Source organism: Spermophilus citellus (genome assembly GCF_964194105.1).
Source record: "Spermophilus citellus genome assembly, chromosome: 13".
Taxonomy (NCBI): Eukaryota; Metazoa; Chordata; class Mammalia; order Rodentia; family Sciuridae; genus Spermophilus; species Spermophilus citellus.
In genome coordinates, this window is record NC_138193.1 from 69853049 (window position 1) to 69875774 (window position 22726).

Sequence of the window (22726 nt, forward strand, 5' to 3'; positions counted from 1 at the left end):
GATTCAAAGGAGGAATGGATTTATGTAGGTACAACAATAATTTCAGTGTCCTACATGTATACGTGAATCAAATGGAATTGTGGGGAATGCTGTGTTAGGGAATGGGGGAGATGGCAAGATCCTGGGGGGGTACGGGGCGGGGGTGGGAATCATGGCTGTAGGCAAACAGGTGACAAATGCAGCCCTGAAATCAAATAAATTCCCTGGAAGACCAGGACTAAACCCTGGTACCAAGAAGGATAGAGGGCAGAAGGAGAAGTACTGAACCCACAGCACAGTACCAGACAGGCAGCATTCCACCAGCATAGTGCCCCAAATGACTGTGACAAAACTGCAGCAAACACAAAATGAGCAAAGGTCAGTTCACCTGTCCTTCAAACCTACGGGTATGTAAACCTATGGCTTTATAAAAGGGAACTCCCATAATGGAGAACACTTGATCTTATAAATAAGTCAGTCTCGATTATTTTATATCAAAACAATATCTTAGCTTTTAACGAGCACAACTGCCAATACCCCGGAGTCGCACATTATGAATCACTATTTGCTCCTTTCTACACTTTCTAATTTCCTGCTAAGGAGACAGGGCTGAATGGGGTCATTAATCTGAATTAGAAATACTGTGACCTGTTCTGCACTTTACTTGCTAACACTATGTGAAAGAGCTGGGTCTGTGGGGGGTTGGCACTCTGTACTGTTCTGAAGAAGAGGCAGAGTTGGGGGAGATGCTGAGCTCATTTTATTTTTAAGCCCTTTTTAATTTTGAATGCTGTTTGGCATCTCAAATTGAGCTTTGAAATCACTGCTATCATTTCAATGCTTTTACTGGTGTTGCTGTCAAATGACAAGCTTAGCTAAGCCTTTTTCCAGAACTCTAAAAGGCTTAAAACCTATGAAGACTAAAATAATGGAACCCTCCCCACACCCATTAGAAAAGGGGGTTATTAGTCAGCTTCACATCAATGTAATGAAATACCTGAGATAATTAACTTATATAGAAAAGAGGTTTTATTTTTGCTCACAGTTTCGGAGGCCCATTGCTTTCTGCCTCTGGAGGTCTTGCTGCATGGCAATGGCAGGGAGCAAATGGAAGAACAAACTGTTTACCTCGTGGCCAGGAAGCAAAAGAGAAAAAGGCTGAAGTCACACAATCCCCCATGAGGGCATGACTCCAATAACATAAAGGCCTTCCACTAGGCTCCACCTCCTGAAGTTCCACCACCTCCCAAAACAGCACCCCCTGGGGGCCAAGCTTTTAACACATGAGCTTTTGGGGGATGTGTATTTTTCTGGTACAATTGACACAACTCCATGAATGTTTCATTAGTGAGTCCGTGGAGAGAAGCATCTGAATGAAGTAAAAGCATGAGCAAAGCATTAATTCCAGGAGTCTCTCTTTTACTATTGGGGGCTTAGATTAGAGGAAATACAACGAATGGCACTTGGAGAAACATAACTGAAACCCATCACTTCATAGGTGCCAGATGTTTACAACTTACTCTGTAGAGTAGGAAAATAAGCCAAAATTTCAAATTTATTGATTCCCCTCCTTGTTTAAGAAGTTGTTAAAAAAAATGATGGGATTGCTAAAACTGATGGGGGTGGGGATTATCTCCAGAGGTACCTCAGCCTTTTTCTCCTTGTTCCCTTGAAATAGTCACAGATTAGAGCAGGCTCCAGTGTACACATTTCACACAGCTACCTTTGGCCTAAAGACCTGCCCCACCCCACTCTGACCTCTGATTGATCGTGGTCCTTACCGCTAACAATGCTACTGGTAGAAACTGACTAGAAATAAAGGCAGACTCCAAAAGGGTTGGCTACATTGCCAGCAGGCAGGTCTGTTCAGAACGGATGCAGGGGCAGCCCCAGCCATCTACAGTCACCATGGAGGAGAACAGCTGGCATTCCCTTTGGGAATTCTGGAAGTCTCCCCCAGACTCAGAAGGCAGAGCTGAACGTATGCTGGGTCAGAGCTAAAGGTCATTTGTCTTTCCTACCTCCCGGGCTTTGCCACACTATTTCAGGACCCTCAAAAGCTAGGAGGATGGGACCCTCGAATTTTCTTTATGACTCCTGCATGGAAATGTCTTGCTTTCTCACTGATCTTCTGCCTCCCTGCATCCTCTTCTATAGTCCTGGGTTGTGGGGCCCTGAAACAGCTCCATCTGCAGCTTCATCCAGACCCTTCGAAGCTGGTCAGCATTTCCTGCTCCTTCCACATGTCTCACCTCCTGAATGACCCAGAAGTGACTGTAGCCAACTTGCTTGGGAGCCTTGGGATTTAGGGGTTTTGTGCTGCTCTAGGGCTATGGAAAATTCAAGTAATTTTCTGCAGTCACAAGCCCCAGGGTCCCCAGTCGGTGTAATTATAAGTCAATCACTTCCTTCTGACTCTGGTTCCCCTTCCCTTTGGGCTGGTAAAATCATTACCATGGCTTCTTTTCCCTCCCCAGTCAAACCGTTGTACAGGCCATTTGCCTTGCTTCTCATGAATCTTCTCAACTGAATATTATTTGGGGCAGGGGGAGTTCACGTATTTAACTCAGAACTGCAAAAGGCATATCTGCCATTGATTTTCTTGCCTCCCACAGCCCACACCCGCCTTCTGTTTTTCTAACTGTAAGGGCAGGAACAGATGATCCCCGGGAGAAACCTTCCCGAGGCACAGCCCCACATGCAGCCCTCAGCCCCCACAAGCCTGGCTTGCAGACACCCTGGATCCCACCCGGCCAGAGGAAGCAACCCTGTGTCTTACCGGGAGGCACTGTGGGCAGCACATGGAGAGAGGGCACTTTATGTGCCTGGGGAAATGTGAAGAACCCTTTCCAAACAGGGCCCATCCTTCCCTGCTGTGCTAACTGGAAAAATGAAAATGGCTTCCCAAGTCAGGTGGAGGGCCACAGACAGGATTGTCAGTTATGGAAGGAACTTCTATTGACCCAGAATCAAGGGGACTACTACGTTCTCCCAAGACACGCTCTAATCTCCCTTCATCTCCCTGCTGTAGCTGCAGCCCCTGCCCCTCGACCTACAGAAAGTGTGCCCACCTCATCAAAAGCCCAGGCTGCAAGCTCTGGTCACACGAGCTCCATCAGGGAATGCCCCTCCCTCCCCAATACTTTAAAATTCTGTGTGTGCTTCTGAGGTTCCAGGATTGTAGGTCCCCTTATCTCAGGGCACTGATTTCATATCTAACTTGGAGCCAGATTCACTGTCCGGCTGTACTTCAAAAGCCTTCTGCATTTTTAATTATGTCATTTAGCTGCTGTCAGCATTTCCACAACCATTTCTCATGCCCCTTCCTTCAGCATTTTACAATGTAGCAGCAATTCCCTGAAGAGGATGTCAATATAGCAGCATAATGTCAGGGGAGAATGTGGTCAGAGTCACTGGGGCCTGAGTTCAAATCCCAAGTCAGCAATTTACTAGCTGCATGTCGGGAAGCTATTCAACCTCCCTAAATTCTAGTGTCTGCATGAACAAAATAAGGATGCTAACAGCAACTCCCTCACGTCACAGTTGTGAGGATTAAATAAGAAAATAAGTAGAAATGCTTTTCCTGAATCTGTAGCAGCACCATCCTACAGATGCATAAGGTGAACCACACATAATTTTAAATTTTCTAGTAGCTGTTTTTTTAAAAAAAATAAGCAAGGAAATTAATCTTATTGTATATAACCTAATACATCAAAATATTATCATTTCAACATGACATCAATATGAAAAATAAAAATAAGATATTTTAAGTTCCTTCTATCATACTACAATTTTTGAAACCTTATGTATTTTATAGCTACAGCACCTTTCAGTGGAGACTAGGTATGGGCCAAATGCTCAATAGCCATATGGGGCTAAAATAAGGGGCAGTGCAGGTATAAAACAGAGAAGGTATTAAGTAAATACAAGCTCCTTTCACTAAGATGCTGTCTTTCCATTCTTGGAGTTTAGAGATATTTGGAAATAAATATCCAAGATCACTTTTAGCCCCAGGTCTAAAAGACTGTTTCTGAGAATTTTTTCAATGGCCCCTTTCTGCAGAAATGCAGTCAACCACTGAGTGCCCAGCCCCCTGTTCACAGGTAGAGTTCCTGGGATACTCTACCATCCTGCTCTGAGCCAAATGGGCAGATACTGCAACTCTCCTGATTTATTGCAACCCTCCAACCAGTGTTGAAGGGTTCCACAGTGGTCCAGTCTAATTTCTCTCAAATGATCAAGCAAGCACCTGTGCGAGTCCCTCAGCTTCTTTGTGAATGCCCTTAGAGATGGGAAGCTCACTATGCCCTCTGTATGGCCACCACACTTTCAGACGACATTGGTCCTAAGGAAAACTCCTTAACATGAGATTCATCGTTCCTCTCTCCACCTTCTACTCACTAGTCCCAATATTAACCTCTGGTAAGATACAGAACAAGTCAAAGCCATCTTCTGTGTGACAGTCCTGCCAGTGTTGGAAGCTGGCTCTGAAGTACCTTGAATTCTCTTTGTATTCAGGATAAATAGCCCCATTTCTTCTAACATCTGTTGGGGTGCTCACCCTATGTCAGCTTCTCTTTCTTCTCAGGCTAATGTGCAAGGAGGGTCCAGAGTGCACTTCCCCACCCACACACCAGCATCTGCAGGCCCTCCCAGCTTCTTCACAGCTTTCAACACAGAACGCCAAGGGCTCAGGGGGAAAAGGACCTTAACCCCCTAGAGAAAGCAGCCAAGGAAGCTTCCCTTCATGTGATATAGAAACTCCTACCTGGCCAGGCTGCAGAGTCTCCAGGTGTTTCTCTGCCATGGTTAACTTCACACCAAACTCCCTTTAAGACCTGGTAGAAAGTTGTGGGAGGCATGGTGCTTGGGGAAGTTGGGCCAGGCCAAACACTTCTCCAGAGATATGCAAGGAAAGGAGCAGCTGCAAGGGAAGATTAAGCTCAGCTTTGCTCCCATAGATCAATAAATCAGTCAATCCTTATTGAGTTCCTCTGCCCACACATGCTCATTAGCCAGCATGGACCCAGAAGGAGCAGGGCTGGAATTTGAGGGGGTGGGGAGGCCTCTGGCCAAAATATTTCACCTCACAAAGGTCAGTGGTTTCCCTGTAGGGTCATTAGCTAATTCACGCTAAGGTGTTAATGACTTATTAGCTTTTATTCTTTCTAAAGAGACTCTATCGAGGAGGAGCTCTGGGAACCCATTTTGGGGCCTGGGTACAGACCACCTAACAAGGTAAAGGATGGAGAAGTGGATACTAAATACAATTTTCTCTATTTCAACACTTCCCCTATGGCTCGATAAGGCTGAATATTAATTAGCACTGGGACAGAAGGTAAGAGCAGGGATTCTGGCAACAGCAACGCCTTTCAGTTCCATGGTCTGTGCTTCACCAAACAACCCACAGCTACCTCTGGAGATCCACAAGACAGTTAGTAACAGTTCTTGGTTTAAAAAAAATAAATACTGTGGTGGCTGCTTTTGTTCAGAGCGAATTCATTGAATTAACAAGCCTAGGCCTGACCAGAAAACAGGAAGGGGTGGTGGATCCTCCTCAGCCTTCTCCTGTAACGATTCTTGTCACCCAGACTTCATTGGATGGCCTTTTATGATACCATCATTTGTAAAATTGCCTACGTGCTTTTGATATTCATTCTTGCTCATTTAGATAATCTCCCTAGGTTACCTCTTAATTATCAAGTCCCACAAATTAAAATCACGTATCTGAAATGTCAATGTCAAAGGCAGCCTACCCAGCCCAGTGTTTTGGGCTTTTAATTCAGAATTTCATAAATTCTGCCTTGTCTTTGCTGAGACTTTGGCCACTGCTGCAGAGCCCATGGTGAGACTTGATGTCAGAGCCTTGCCTGCTTCCCACCATTCCTTTTCTGATTCATTCCTTCAGCAAACATTCATTGGGCTCCTCTCTGCACTGCTGATAGGGCATGACCACAAAGATAAAGGATAAGATGAGGACTGCTAGAGAGAAGGAAGAGCCCCTCAGGTGGGAAAAGGCTCAGAAGGAGGAAACAGGGCACTGAAGGATACTATGGTGGTGAGAGCACAATGAATCCAGGGTGAAGGGCAGGGACTAGAGTTGATGAGGGAATCTGGAGCCTGATCACGCAGAGCTTCCTAGCCCTAGTTGAACTTTATTTCAACCTTTTATTCCCCACATGTTTTATTGGCACATTGGAGTTGTCATACTGATGGGATTTGTTGTTACGTAGTCATACGTGCACATAATACACAACTCACAATATGACAATATAATTTGGCCAGTATCACTCCCCAGCACTTCCCCCCTCATTTTCACCTTCTCGAGAAGCATTCAAAGTTTTTCATCATGGCAGCAACATAATCTGATATGTCTTTTGAGAGATTCCCTTTGCCATCAAGGAGAGAAGGGGCTGGATTTGGAAGGAGATAGAGTGTAAATTCAGACACCTGCTTTAGTCTGAATGAGAAATGTGGTGGTCTGGACCAGTGGAGAGAATTAGACTCCAGGGGAATTTATGAATTAGAGGAGATTAACAGGATTTGGTCATGGATTGGATGTGTGCAGGGAGGGAAAGATCACCATGGAGTATTCTGAGCTGTATATGAAGGTGCACAAAGCAGGCAGTAGTAGAGAATCAAGTGTCCTGTTTCAGACACAGTGGTTCTGTGTTTTCTGTGAGATGTGATGTGTCTAACAGGTGTGGATGGTGGGTGAGCCTGGAACTCACCAACCCAACCAAGGAGAAATTTGGAAGTCAGAGCATAAAGACCTTTAATTTCTGGGTTGGAGCACACCCCTCCCTCCTGCTAAGCATTCCAGACCTTCTCCTATTGACCTGGTCTCATGCTATTATAGTTGTTGAGCAGTCACTATGGCTGGCTCTCACAGCTTTCCAGGTCTAACCAGGGAATCCCAGAAAACAACGGGCTACCCAAGGATAAGAGATCACAGCAGCAGCCAATGCTATTTCCTGTAAGCGACTCGATTTTAAGGAAATTGCACGTTGTTCATACTGTTCTGAAAGGAGCTGTTTTTCTCCCAAGGTTCACTGTAACACCTGGCTAAATGGCCATCTCAGTAAGTATTCAGCACACATTTGGTCTGTTTTTGAAAAGTGGACATAAAGGACTGTTCCTGTTTCTTATTGATGCCATGTCCTCTAGGTTAATTTTTTTTTTGTACTGGGGATTGAACTCAGGGGCACTCGACCACTGAGCCACATCCCAGCACTATTTTGTATTTTATTTAGAGACAGGGTCTCACTGAGTTGCTTAGTGAGATTTCACCATTGCTGAGGCTGGCTTTGAACTTGTAGTCCTCCTGCCTTAGTCTCCAGAACCGCTGGGATTATAGGCATGTGCCATTGCACCCAGCAATCCTGGCTTTTTAAAATAAACAGCTCTTAGACATTGTGTATGCCTATAACTAGGATATTAAATGAAAGGAAATATAAAATTTGATAAACACAGGAAAGCGCAAGAAATGGGACGCAGGCATCTTTTACCTCAAGGATACATCCTGGAGGGTGCACACTTCTCTAATGATTCTTCTCACTGAGGGGTTCCATGAAACATTCTTCATGACAGCTAGTTTTTTCCAGCTTCTACATTTCTCCTATTTTAGCAATCAAAGGAAAGTTGGATTGATTTCCCTTTCTTACGTGCAGAGTATTGACTCCTAAGCAAGGTTAACGAAATTTAGATTTTATACTTTCTTAAATATTTTCAGAGGTAGAAATTTATGAAGGAGATTATTATGAACCTGTACTTAAAAATCACAGAGTACATGTACTCTGGAAATATTTTGCATGCTTTTGTGCTGTTTTTCATATGAAATGACAAAAATTATTTGGTAACTCCTTATACGCTCTCATCCTAAGGAGAATCAAACAAAGCCAGCCCCGCAACATTTTCTCTGTTTTAAACTGCAGCAGGAGCTTGAATTTGCATGCTAAAGTAAATGAAACAATTTGATTATATTTGCTGAAACAGCCCATTACTGTGTATCATTTGAGAAGACCACAAAATTCAGCCCATATAATCAAAATGGATTGCCTCCTTCTAACCCAAGAGCATTAAGAGGAAACTGAAACTATAAAAACATTAGGTATGGTGATGAATTGAGTTCCCATAAATGAAACTGTTTAATTTTCTTACCAATTATCTTGCTATTACTTGAATACACTTTAAATACCACGTAAGTCTTATATCTTTGCATCCTGTCTATAAATATGTTGGAGTTTCCCTTAGAAAGATTTGTCCCTGCATTTATTTTTTGCATCTAATCTTCTCAGATAATTAGATTTTCTTTGAGCTTCTAATGCAAAAGGAAGCATCGTTGAATGTGGTAAGTTGCTTACTCTATGGAGAAAGTTCCTAGCATGTGACAATTTAAATTTTATTTAAAAGTTTCTAACATATTCATTTCTTGTTAACACACAAAGAAGAGGTCAAAGAAGTGTTTCCTCATCTTTCTCTGTGGAGTACCTGGGCTCTGTAGCCTGCAAGCAAAAATTAGAAATGTTCTTTAACTCCATGAAAAGCACATGGAGTCTAAAAGTCTTAAAGAGGTCCAGGAATAGAGGGTGGATAGAAAGCTTCCAAGTCCTAATAAGGAAACACTTGATGAAATGGTGTCATATCTCTGTACGGATGCTCCTGTTCATTTTGCTTATCTATAAGTCCCTTCTGCTGTCTTGGTTTCTGTCTGAAATGTTAGGAAATTATAGTCCAAAAATGCAGGTGACTCAACATGATTCTGGGCTTTTGGTTCCAGTGCAACTGAGGGGGATTTTTTTTCTCCATGGTTGATTCAATTGAGGGAGGATTTAGTTTACGACCATTCATAAATAAAACCAATAAAGATATTTCAAGAACTTTTCTCACAAGTGCTTTTTGACACAAAAAGTATTAATAAGGATATGAAGTCAATATTGAGCCAAAAATAAAATGATGGAAAAAGAGTGTTATGAAAAAAAAATTTGAAAATCTGTGGAAACAAAATGAAAAACCAAAGCAGCATCATTAAGGAAATAACAAAGTGGAAGGATAGAGTTCAAGAAAGTATCACTGATAATCAGAATATAGGTGTAGGATGAAATCTTGAGATAACTCAGGTACACTAAGTTTGAAAAAGTTAAAGCCACAAGAAAAAAAGATCATTGATATAAAAAGATACAGGATAACTTATGTCCCTGAAATAGCCTAAAATATGAAATAGTTAATGTATTTAAACATATAACATGGCATTTTATCTGAATTAAAGTATTTTTTAAAAAATCTATAGTTGGAGGAACATGTGTTATGTGAAAACTTAATATAGAACTTTACACAAAGACAGATGATCGTCACACTCCTGAATTTCAGAGATAAAATAATTTTTAGCCTCTGGACAGAAAAAGCAAATAACCTACAAAAAGTCTTCCTTAGACTTTTCCACAGTATCAGTTGATGCTGTTAGACAATGGAACAACTGTTTTGAGGTGAAAATAGCATGACCCAATAATGTTATCCCAAGAAAAACTGTGAAAGGTTTAGGGGAACATGTTACCCAGGAGCCTGTCTGAAAAAAAAAAAAAAGACAATAGAAACCTGTCAATTCATTTTCAATCAAAATGAAAATTCAGAAATAAAATATACAGGATCTGAAGGAAAAGCATCATGCAGATTAAAGGTGATAAAATATGGAATATTTCATAATAAATACATCATTTATATTAAGAATATATATTTGCAATCAGCATGATGTTATCAGGCATTATTCCACTACTTATACGTATGACAGTTGCTGAAATTTGACTATATGTAGAAACTTTTATTATATATATGTCTGTATGGTTAACATACATATATATATTTTAACAAAGGGCATATATTATTTTGGTTACAATAATCTAATTTTTTAAAATGCTCTATTGTTAGAGAAATTGTTGGCCATGGGACTCTCTTACAGGCATCTATCAGTGTTAAATAAATGTTTATTTTTTCAAAAAAAAAAAAAAAAGAGAGAGAGAGAAGGTACAATTGTGTGTGTGTGTGTGTGTGTGTGTGTGTTACATACTGGGGATTGAACCCAGGGCCTTCACACATTGCTGAGTATGCACTCTACCACTGAGCTACACTCAAATCACCCAGAATATATGATTTTTTAACAGACCAGTAATGAGCATTTAATCCACAAAAGTATTGGCCATTAAAAAAATGAATATTGTAGTTAAAGAATAAAATGTGGAGGGGGAAGATGGCGGCGAAGGGAGTGCATCACTCCCATGTACCGCGTCACTGTTCAGAAGAATGATGAGTTAGAACAGCTAAAAACTATCTTGTTAGGAATTTCTAGCAAAACTGGGGTGCTCCAAAACCTAGTGAAAGGATTTTCATCGCACGAGGATCAGCTACAGGGGCTCAAACGCGAGCGATTTGTCCGCACGGAGGGTCATGCCGCTTATTCAGCAAATCGCCCCGTGGCTAGAATCTGCGGCATGCGCTGGGAAGCAAGAGATAGCAACGCAAAGATACAGCGCTGCGGATTCTGTGGGCTCCTGCCAGCTGTGCAATCACTGTACACAGTGCTGAATTCTGGGTTTGAGACGGAGGAAGGAAGCGGTCCAGTTCGGTTCTCCACCGGTCAGACCACAGAGGAAGCCAGCGGCCACCATCTTGGAGAGTTGACGTCATCATCCCTGTTTTCGACTGATCACAGCTCATTCAACCATAGAACAGGTAATTTCAGGCTGCCATTCGCCTGCGTCTCGCAGACAAATTACTCAGGCGCAGTGCTAAAGAACCCGCGGAAACTGCTTCTTGGGGCCTGCTCCTATCAGAACATACACGGATCCCGGGGCGGCCGAATTCTGGCTCCCGGAACTGCTCTGGCCCAGGGCTAAGGAGCCCGCGGAGGCTGCTTCTTGGAGCCTGCTCCTATCAGAGCATGCACGGAGCCCAGAGCGGCCGAGTTCTGGCTTCCGGAGCTGCTCTGACCCAGGGCTAAGGAACCCGCAGAGACTGCTTCTCGGTCCAGATCCTGCTGAGTGCTGTGGGGGCCAGAGGGGCAGAGCAGAGCTGCAGCCCGCGTCCGGAACAGTCCCAGCGACCCGCCGGGGTGGTATCACTTCACCCCAACTGCGGTGGGAGCTGAGCAGAGCTGCTGCCCAAGCCCGCCAGGTAGGCAGACCATCGGCTGATCGGCAGAACGGGCCCAGCAGCCTGCCAGCGTGGTAGACATGTCACACCAATGGGAGTAGGGGCAGAGCAGGGCTGCCGCCCACACCCAGAGTGGGCCTAGTGACCCGCCGGCGTGGTATCGCTTCACCCCAAATGCAGTGGGGGCCGAGCAGAGCTGCCGCCCAAGCCCGCAAGGTAGGCAGACCTGCAACCGACCAGCGGGACAGGCCCAGCGGCCTGCTGGCGTGGTAGACACGTCACACCAATTGGAGTAGGGGCAGAGCAGAGCCGCCGCCCATGCCCGGAACAGGCCTAGAGACCTGCCGGCATGGTATCACTTCACCCCAACTGCAGTAGGGGCCGAGCAGAGCCGCCGCCCAAGCCCGTAAGGTAGGCAGACCTGCAACCGACCGGCGGGACAGGCCCAGCGGCCTGCCTGCCTGGTAGACACGTCACAGCAATTGGAGTAGGGGCAGAGCAGAGCCGCCGCCTGCATCCGGAACAGACCTAACGACCCGCGGGCGTGGTAGTCACGTCACCCCAATTGGAGAAAGGGCACAGCAGAGCCGCCACCCATGCCCGCAAGGTAGGCAGACCTGCAACCGACCGGCACAACAGGCCCAGAGGCCCACCGGCGTGGTAGTCACGTCACCCCAATTGGAGTATGGGCAGAGCAGAGACACTGCCCGCACCCTGAACAGGCCCAGTGGCATGCCGGCGTGGTAGTTACATCACACCAATTGGAGTAGGGGTAGAGCAGAGCCGCCGCCCACACCCGGAACAGGCCCAGTGACCCGCCGGAGTGGTAGACACGTCACACCAATTGGAGTAGGGGCAGAGCAGAGCCGCCTCCCGCACCCGGAACAGGCCCAGCGACCCCCCGGCGTGATACACACGTCAACCCAATTGGTGTAAGGGCAGAGCAGAGCCGCCACCCGCGCCTGCAAGGTAGGCAGACCTGCGACCGACCAGCAGAAAGGCCCCAGGGGTTCACGGGGGTGGTAGACACGTCACACCAACTGGAGGAGGAGCACATCCGCTGCCCGCCCTGCAAGGGAGACTTTTCAACTATACAAGAGTAATATAAATATATAGGGGGAAAATTTCAAAAACACAACAGTTTCACCAAGCAGAAAGAAACGCAAGCAGTATGAAACGACAAGGAAAGAAAGGACCACAAGCAATGCAGATCAACTCAACTTTAGAAGAGGTAATAGCTGCAGCAGATGGAATGTCAGATAAAGAATTCAGGATATACACACTTCAGATGATCTGGAGTCTCAAGGAAGACATTAGACAGCAAAATCAGTCAATGAAAGATCACTTCGACAATGAATTACACAAACAAATCCAAGAAGCAAAAGATCAACTATACAGGGAGATAGAGGTAATAAAAAACAAACAGAAATCCTAGAAATTCAGGAAGCAATAAACCAACTTAAAAACTCAATTGAGAATACTACCACCAGAGTAGAACACTTAGAAGATAGAACATCAGACAATGAAGACAAAGTATTTCAACTTGAAAAGAACATAGACAGCTCAGCAAGACTGTTAAGGAACCATGAGCAGAACATTCAAGAAATATGGGACAACATAAAGAGACCAAACTTAAGAGTCATTGGGATACAGGAAGGTATAGAGGTACAAACCAAAGGAATGAGAAATCTATTCAATGAAATAATACGAGAAAACTTCCCAGACTTGAAGAATATGACAGAATCCCAAATCCTAGAAGCCTACAGGACGCCGAATGTGCAAAATCATAAGAGATCCACACCTAGACACATTATAATGAAGATGCCCAGCATACAGAATAAGGAGAGAATTTTAAAAGCTACAAGAGAAAGGAAGCAGATTACATTTAGGGGTAAACCAATCAGGATAACAGCTGATCTTTCAACACAGACTCTGAAAGCTAGAAGATCCTGGAATAACATATTTCAAACTCTGAAAGAAAATGGGTTCCAACCAAGAATCATGTATCCAGCGAAATTAAGCTTCAGGATGGAAGATGAAATTAAAACCTTCCACGATAAACAAAAGTTAAAAGAATTTGCAGCTAGAAAACCATCTCTTCAAAACATCCTTGGCAAAACATTTCAGGAAGAGGAAATGGAAGACAACAATGAAAACCAACAGTGGGAGGTAGGACAGTAAAGGGGGGAAAATAATCAAAGAGGAAAACAAACCATGTTTAGTAACATAAATAAACAAATATGGCTGGAAGAACAAACCATATCTTAATAATAACCCTAAATGTTAATGGCTTAAACTCACCAATTAAGAGACACAGGCTAGTAGAATGGATCACAAAACAAGACCCAACAATATGCTGCCTACAGGAGACGCATTTGATAGGAAAAGATATACACAGACTGAAGGTGAAAGGTTGGGAAAAATCATATCACTCATATGGACTTCGGAAACAAGCAGGAGTGTCCATACTCATATCAAATAAAATAGATTTCAAGCCAAAGTTAATCAAAAGGGATAAAGAGGGACACTACATACTGCTCAAGGGAACCATACACCAACAAGACATAACAATCATAAATATATATGCCCCAAACAACGGTGCAGCTATGTTCATCAAGCAAACTCTTCTCAAGTTCAAGAGTCTAATAGACCACCATACAATAATCATGGGAGACTTCAACACACCTCTCTCACCACTGGACAGATCTTCCAAACAAAAGTTGAATAAGGAAACTATAGAACTCAATAACACAATTAATAACCTAGACTTAATTGACATATATAGAATATACCACCCAACATCAAGCAGTTACACTTTTTTCTCAGCAGCACATGGATCCTTCTCAAAAATAGATCATATATTATGTCACAGGGCAACTCTTAGACAATATAAAGGAGTAGAGATAATACCATGCACTTTATCTGATCATAATGGAATGAAACTGAAAATGAACGATAAAAGAAGGAAGGAAAAATCATGCATCACTTGGAGAATGAACAATAGGTTACTGAATGATCAATGGGTTATAGAAGACATCAAAGAGTAAATTAAAAAATTCTTAGAGATAAATGAAAACACACACACAACATATCGGAATCTATGGGACACATTGAAAGCAGTTCTAAGAGGAAAATTCATTGCTTGGAGTTCATTCCTTAAAAAAAGAAAAAAGCAACAAAAAAATGATCTCATACTTCATCTCAAAATCCTAGAAAAAGAAGAGCAAAACAACAGCAAAAGAAGTAGAAGGCAAGAAATAATTAAAATCAGAGCTGAAATTAATGAAATCGAAACAAAAGAAACAATTGAAAAAATTGACAAAACTAAAAGTTGGTTCTTTGAAAAAATAAATAAAATCGAAAGACCCTTAGCCATGCTAACAAAGAGAAGAAGAGAGAGAACTCAAATTACTAGCATACGGGATGAAAAAGGCAACATCACAACAGACACTTCAGAAATACAGAAGATAATCAGAAATTATTTTGAATCCTTATACTCCAATAAAATAGAAGATAGTGAAGGCATCGATAAATTTCTTAAGTCATATGATCTGCCCAGATTGAGTCAGGTGGATATAGATAACCTAAACAGACCAATATCAATTGAAGAAATAGAAGAAACCATCAAAAGACTACCAACTAAGAAAAGCCCAGGACCGGATGGGTATACCGCAGAGTTTTACAAAACCTTTAAAGAGGAACTAATACCAATACTTTTCAAGCTATTTCAGGAAATATAAAAAGAGGGAGAACTTCCAAATTCATTCTACGAGGCCAACATCACCCTGATTCCTAAACCAGACAAAGACACCTCAAAGAAAGAAAATTACAGACCAATATCTCTAATGAACCTAGATGCAAAAATCCTCAATAAAATTCTGGTGAATCGGATTCAAAAACATATCAAAAAAATTGTGCATCATGATCAAGTAGGATTCATCCCTGGGATGCAAGGCTGGTTCAATATACAGAAATCAATAAATGTTATTCACCACATCAATAGACTTAAAATTAAGAACCATATGATCATCTCGATAGATGCAGAAAAAGCATTCGACAAAGTACAGCATCCCTTTATGTTCAAAACTCTAGAAAAACTAGGGATAACAGGAACATACCTCAACATTGTAAAAGCAATCTATGCTAAGCCTCAGGCTAGCATCATTCTGAATGGAGAAAAATTGAAGGCATTCCCTCTAAAATCTGGAACAAGACAGGGATGCCCTCTCTCACCACTTCTGTTCAACATAGTTCTCGAAACACTGGCCAGAGCAATTAGACAGACGAAAGAAATTAAAGGCATAAAAATAGAAAAGAAGAACTTAAATTATCACTATTTGCAGATGACATAATTCTATACCTAGTAGACCCAAAAGGGTCTACAAAGAAACTATTAGAGCTAATAAATGAATTTAGCAAAGTTGCAGGATATAAAATCAACACGCATAAATCAAAGGCATTCCTGTATATCAGCGACAAATCCTCTGAAATGGAAATGAGGAAAAACACTCCATTCACAATATACTCAAAAAAAAAAAATAAATAAAATACTTGGGAATCAACCTAACAAAAGAGGTGAAAGACTTATACAATGAAAACTACAGAACCCTAAAGAGAGAAATAGAAGAAGATCTTAGAACATGGAAAAATATACCTTGTTCATGGATAGGCAGAACTAACATCATCAAAATGGCGATATTACCAAAAGTTCTCTATAGGTTTAATACAATGCCAATCAAAATCCCAACGGCATTTCTTGTAGAAATAGATAAAGCAATCATGAAATTCATATGGAAAAACAAAAGACCCAGAATAGCAAAAACAATTCTAAGCAGGAAGTGTGAATCAGGTGGTATAGCGATACCAGACTTCAAACTATACTACAGAGCAATAGTAACAAAAACAGCATGGTACTGGTACCAAAACAGGCGGGTGGACCAATGGTACAGAATAGAGGACACAGAAACCAATCCACAAAACTACAACTATCTTATATTTGATAAAGGGGCTAAAAGCATGCAATGGAGGAAGGATAGCATCTTCAACAAATGGTGTTGGGAAAACTGGAAATCCATATGCAACAAAATGAAACTGAATCCCCTCCTCTCGCCATGCACAAAAGTTAACTCAAAATGGATCAAGGAGCTTGATATCAAATCAGAGACACAGCGTCTGATAGAAGAAAAAGAGAGGTAAATAGGGAGCCTACGTCCTGGGAACAAATTTTTACTCCTCACACTTCAGATAGAGCCCTAATATCCAGAGTATACAAAGAACTCAAAAAATTAGACAATAAGATAACAAATAACCCAATCAACAGATGGGCCAAGGACCTGAACAGACAATTCTCAGAGGAGGACATACTATCAATCAACAAGCACATGAAAAAATGCTCAGCATCGCTAGCAGTCAGAGAAATGCAAATCAAAACCACCCTAAGATACCATCTCACTCCAGTAAGATTTGGCAGCCATTAGGAAGTCAAACAACAACAAGTGCTGGCGAGGATGTGGGGAAAAGGGTACACTTGCTCATTGTTGGTGGGACTGCAAATTGGTGCAGCCAATTTGGAAAGCAGTATGGAGATTGTTTGGAAAGCTGGGAATGGAACCACCATTTGACCCAGCTATTCCCCTTCTCGGTCTATTCCCTAAAGACCTAAAAAGAGCATGCTACAGGGACACTGCTACATCGATGTTCATAGCAGCACAATTCACAATAGCAAGACTGTGGAACCAACCTAGATGCCCTTCAATAGATGAATGGATAAAAAAAAATGTGGCATCTATACACAATGGAGTATTATTCTGCATTAAAAAATGACAAAATCATAGAATTTGGAGGGAAATGGATGGCATTAGAGCAGATTATGCTAAGTGAAGCCAGCCAGTCCTTAAAAAACAAATGCCAAATGTCTTCTTTGATATAAGGAGAGTAACTAAGAACAGAGTAGGGATGAAGAGCATGAGAAGAAGATTAACATTAAACAGGGATGAGAGGTGGGAGGGAAAGCGAGAGGGAAGGGAAATTGCATGGAAATGGAAGGAGACCCTCATGGTTATACAAAATTACATACAAGAGGAAGTGAGGGGAAAGGGAAAAATAATACAAGGGGGAGAAATGAATTACAGTAGAGGGGGTAGAGAGAGAAGAGGGGAGGGGAGGGGAGGGGAGGGGGGATAGTAGAGGATAGGAAAGGCAGCAGAATACAACAGACACTAGTATGGCAATATGTAAATCAATGGAAGTGTAACTGATGTGATTCTGCAATCTGTATATGGGGTAAAAATGGGAGTTCATAACCCACTTGAATCAAAATGTGAAATATGATATGTCAAGAACTATGTAATGTTTTGAACAACCAACAATAAAAAAAGAATAAAATGTAATGTTATAAAACCAAACGATGTAAAAATATTAATATAATTTATAAATGTTGGAGGTGAAAGAGAAATGATAAATGTGTGATAGTGCTCTGGTCCTATTTCTTTCAAAGCAACAAGTAAATTTAAAATGCTGAAAATTAAAACACATAATTTCAAATATCTTCATCCTGACATCAGTATTTTCCATATTTACTTAAACTTAGAAAGCCCTCTTATGGAATGGTATTTCTTGAGGTGAGGAAATATTTATTTGAAGTTCAATAGCTCCTCTAGTTTTACATCAATAAGTTCAAGTAAAATCAAAGCTAACATTTTATTTCAAAAGAACATTTATAATTTTATAAATGTAATAATAATAATAAACTACATCAAAAATTTTAAAAAAATATTAGAAGCAAATATGCCCATATATTAGCAATGGTTCATTTTAACTAATAGAATAGAGGTTATTATAATTTCAGCTTTGTTCTTTTCTGTAATATTTTTAATATTTAAACAAAATAAATAATAAAAGCAAGAGTTAGAGCTGGAACCAGGGATCTCTAATAAAAAAAATATTTCTTAGACTTTTCTGATTCTAGGTCCTTCTTTCACAAATTTTGTCTCAATGCAATTCACAACAGCCAAGTTATGGAACCAACAGATGAACAGATACAGAAAATGTGGTACATATACACAGTGGAGTTTTATTCAGCCATAAAGAAGAAATTATGTTATTTATAGGAAAATGGATGGAACCTGAGCGTTTTATGTTAAGCACCACAAGCCAGACTCAGAAAGTCATGGTTTCTATGTTTTCTGTCAAACCTGGAAGCTAGAGGGGGGGAAAGGAAAATAAAGGAGGAGATCTCATGAAAATAAAAGGGAGATCAGTAGAGTAGAGGAGGTGGTTGGGGAAGAGAGGAAGAGAGAGAAAAGGGAAATATTGGAGAATAGAATTGACCAAATTATGTTATGTGCATGAATGAATATATCACGATGAATCCAACTACTGTGCTTAATTACAGTGCACCAATATTTTTTTGATTTTTTTAAAATAATTTTTGTCTTGAGCAACTAAGAGATGTGTGTAGCTATTTTTATACTACTACATTGTGCTTATAATATGTAGGCATGTTTGTATAAGTGTTTTTAGTGCTGGAAAAGGAAATAGGTGGCCACTTCCATTTTTTGTCTTATGTCTACTCCTCCGACTCTCCCCATTTCTGTCCCTGGCTCTCTCCTGTGCTTCTCTAGTTCAGTGGATTGGAGGAAGACTGAACCATGTCATGTGTCATGAAGACGTCTACTTCCTCCTCCCTGGATTTAGGAGTCTCAGTTTGATAAACTTTTCCTTTGCAGGCCTTGTCACCTCATCTACAATAATCTGAGTCACCCTGAGAAGAACTTTCAGTTGGGATTGAGGATCATGTAAGAGAACTGGCCCTAGGACTGTGGGTAGCTGGCTCATGGCTAGACCCAGAGCAACCTTGGCAGATGTGGGCCAGCAAGGCAAACCATGCTGTTACTTTTTTCAATCACCAAACTTTCCTATTCTTTGTCACAGATTTTAGTGGGGATCTTTGGAAGAAATAGTACAGGAGCAAAAGAACATGTTCCATAAATTTCACTAGAATGGGAAGAAAGAGGACTTGGGAGGCAAAGATGCCAAGTAAAGACACCACACTATGTGATGCTCTTTCAGTAAAACATCTGCATGGCTCAGTGCTTCACACCTTCGCCTTGTTTGGCTCTATTGCCCTGAGAGTTAAAGAAGCTTCTCCCCACAGTTCCCATTTCCCAGGGTTCAGCCTATTCAGGGACTTCCTCAAGGTCACTAGGTTACAGAGTGGTAGAGGAAGGCTTCTAAGCTACTATTCTTACCCTAATGATGATGCTCTTTTTGATACCCCAGTCTTTCAAATATAAAGTTATCCCAATTCTAAATTCACTCAACAACGAAGCAGAGAACCTGAAAAACATAGTAAAAAGCTTTAAAAAAAAACATAAAAAATTCACAGTCTTGTATAAGGTAGTGAAACCTCTTTCTCCTGTCTTGGTCTGTGCCTTTTCCTTTGTGAACAGCATTCCATCCAAATGCCACGGGGTTCTCTGCATGCAGCACGCAAGGCTCAGCTAGAGCTCTGTAGAGATGAAGTGAAACAGCACAGTGGGAGAGGGTGTGTGTCTCATATAAACTCGCTCATGAGGGCTTCATTCCCAAACCCTTTCATGTCTGTATGCAGACATCTTTATTGATCTGCTCGTAGCTGAGTGGGGCTAACTAGTAGGTGTCATGCCATCACCTTCATATCTCGACAAAGGAATAAAGTGTGTAGGAAATATTGATGTGTTTTATATTCTTAGTCCTTGGGACACTGCAGTTCTGTCAGTCTTCCCAAGTATCCCTTTCCCTCAGCACTCTGATTTCCTCATTCACCTGCACTAATGGAATCTATGGTAGCGCTAGGCAGAATTACCATTGTGAGAAGAGCTCACATTTCTTGAGTACTTGCAAGTTCTGGGCTAAGTGTTTTGCTGGCATTATTTCACTTAACTGAATTACTATCCTAATGTTGATGAAGATTGAACTGAGGATCAGAAAGATTAAGGAACTTACTCCTGATTGCATGGCTCTTATGTGAGGGGAACAAGATTCAAGCCATGGTCCCACTGATTCCAGAGCCAGATTCTCAACCACTGGAGCAGCATTCTACACATTTCACCTGATTATCCTTACAATTGGGGAGCATGAATCACCCGCTGAATGCCTAAGGAGCCTCCTTGAGAAGAGGTATGGAAGAGCTTTATGGGCAGCCTGGCACTGTGGCTAAAAGTATGGGTCTTGGAGTCAAGAAACCCTAAGTTAAAATCCCAACAACTGTATGTACAAGGAGCCTTGGCTTCTCTGGCAAAACAAGGTGTTTTAGTCAGCATTGTGTCACTGTGACCAAAAGACCTGACAAAAACAACTTATAGGAGGAAAAGTTTATTTTGGCTTACAGTTTCAGAGGTTCAGTTCACAGCCAACTCCACAGCTCTGGATCCAAGGTAAGGCCGAATATCATGGCAGAAGAGCATGGTAGGGAAAAGGCAGCTCTGGACACAACAACCAAGAAACACAGAAAGAGCTCCACTCACCAAAGACAAAATGTAAACCCCCAAAGGCACACACACAGTGACCTACTTCCTCCAGCCACATCCTACCTGCCTACAGTTACTTGCCAGTTAATCTGCCTACAGTTACCTACCTACTGCCTACAGTTACTTCTCAGCAGATCAATCCATGGATTAGGTTACACCTTGTAACCTAATCATTTTACTTCTGAAAATTCTAGCATTGTCTCACACATGAGCCTTTAGGAGACACCTCATATCTAACCCATAACACAAGAAAAGTGACAGCACCAACATCATAGTGTTTCTAATGCTTAAATGACAGATTACCAAAAAACATGCTTAGCTCTTCAACTGTTATATTGCAAAGACTTGGGAATTTTACTGTTATTTATATTAACTCAAAACAGAAGAAACTACACCTTTCTGTCAACCTCCACTGGAAACTTATTGAGAGTATCGCCAACAAAAGTTTCCAAATTTCAAAATTCTGGGCTAAAGTGGATTCATCACTTTTCAGAGCTCCCATATTTCTACTAACACATTTTAATATCTACTTGAAAATGAGACTACGAGGAAGGCTGGATGGTGAGATGTATAATTTTCATATTTCTTCTCAATGTACCCAGTAGGCACATGGACCAACTAATATTGACAAGGCACATAATATTTGCAAAGTATTTTGAGACACAAAAGTAAATATGCTTTAAAGCTCCTTCCCTCAAAGAGATATCAAGCCTTGTGATATAACAATAGGATGCTAGGTAACAACAATAGCAACAGAAGGCCAATCCATACAGGAGAGCTTGCAAAGCAACATTTGATAAATTGTACTTGTTAGGAGTATAAATGTCACTTTTAGCTCAAAGTTAGGTCTTGTGAGCCAGTAAAGGTTAAAAGAAAAAAAATAAAAGAGGAATTTAAGAAAAGGGCAAAGACAGCAAGAAAGAAAACAAGGATGTCTGATGCTGCAGAGCCAAGGAAGGGAAGAGAGAGAAAGGTGGAGAGATAGTGGTGTGCATGTGGGTGGCCACTGCAGGGCATGTATGAAGACACAAAGGAAGAGGCGTAAACACCAAAGTCCTCAGACCCCTTCTGCAGACACAGCAAAAGAGTAGGAGAAGCCAAAGCCCTATCATAAAGGGAAACTTTTAAAATCACTTTATCTGGGGGAATTTCAGCTGCATTATCTCTTGGAGGAGTTTTAGGGTGATAACAGCTCACCACTGTAAATCCACTCTGAATTTGGAACCCTTTAAAGGAAGATATGAGTCACATAGTCAAAATACAATTATCAGCTCATAAGACTGGCTAGAAAATGGGGTGAGATGTAGGGGCCAAATTTGTAATTAATCCCCCCCACACAGAAAAATTTATTGGCCCAATTAGGAGCAAAATAATACAACTATAGGCTCCCTCCCCCCCACCTTCCCATTCAGCTTACTGCTCAATGTAGGGAAGGAAACCATATACATGCCTCACGCAAAGGGTTCTGAAAGAAAGAGGAGCAAGGTCTCAGTGCTCCCACCCTACTCCCAACCTCACCAGTCAGATGTGGAGCCAGGAGAGGACAGATGTTTCCATCCTTACAGTGACCCCCTCCAGGAGTGAAGAGTATATTTTTTCTGGCAGAAATGCAAGGAGGTGCACAAATGACTTTCTCAGTCTATCTTTGTCTCAAAGTTTTTCAATTACAGTGAATAACAACTGAAAGAAACACTTTATCTTCTGTATTTGACTGCCTATATTTCCCTAGGAATTTACTATTGAGTTTTTATTTGTATCTATTAACTAGTTTGTTTTTAAATACACTTCTGTGTTTTGAGGGTTTTAAATCCATTTGGACCATTTGGAAGAAGCATCGATCAATTAGCTTTCTATGAAATCCAAAGTAAGAATTTCAAGTACCTTTTTTTTTTAAATGATTTAGATTTTTCAGGTTTAAACACATTTGAAATTAAGGATATGATTTTTCTACTTTATAAAAGAGATTGGGAAATAAATTGTTATGTTTGAGTACTGACAGTATTTGAAGATTAGGATCTAAACTTGAATCAAGTTCAAATATCTCTCCGAAAGAGCTAAAAGAAATGAAATCTATCACTGGGAATAAGCATATT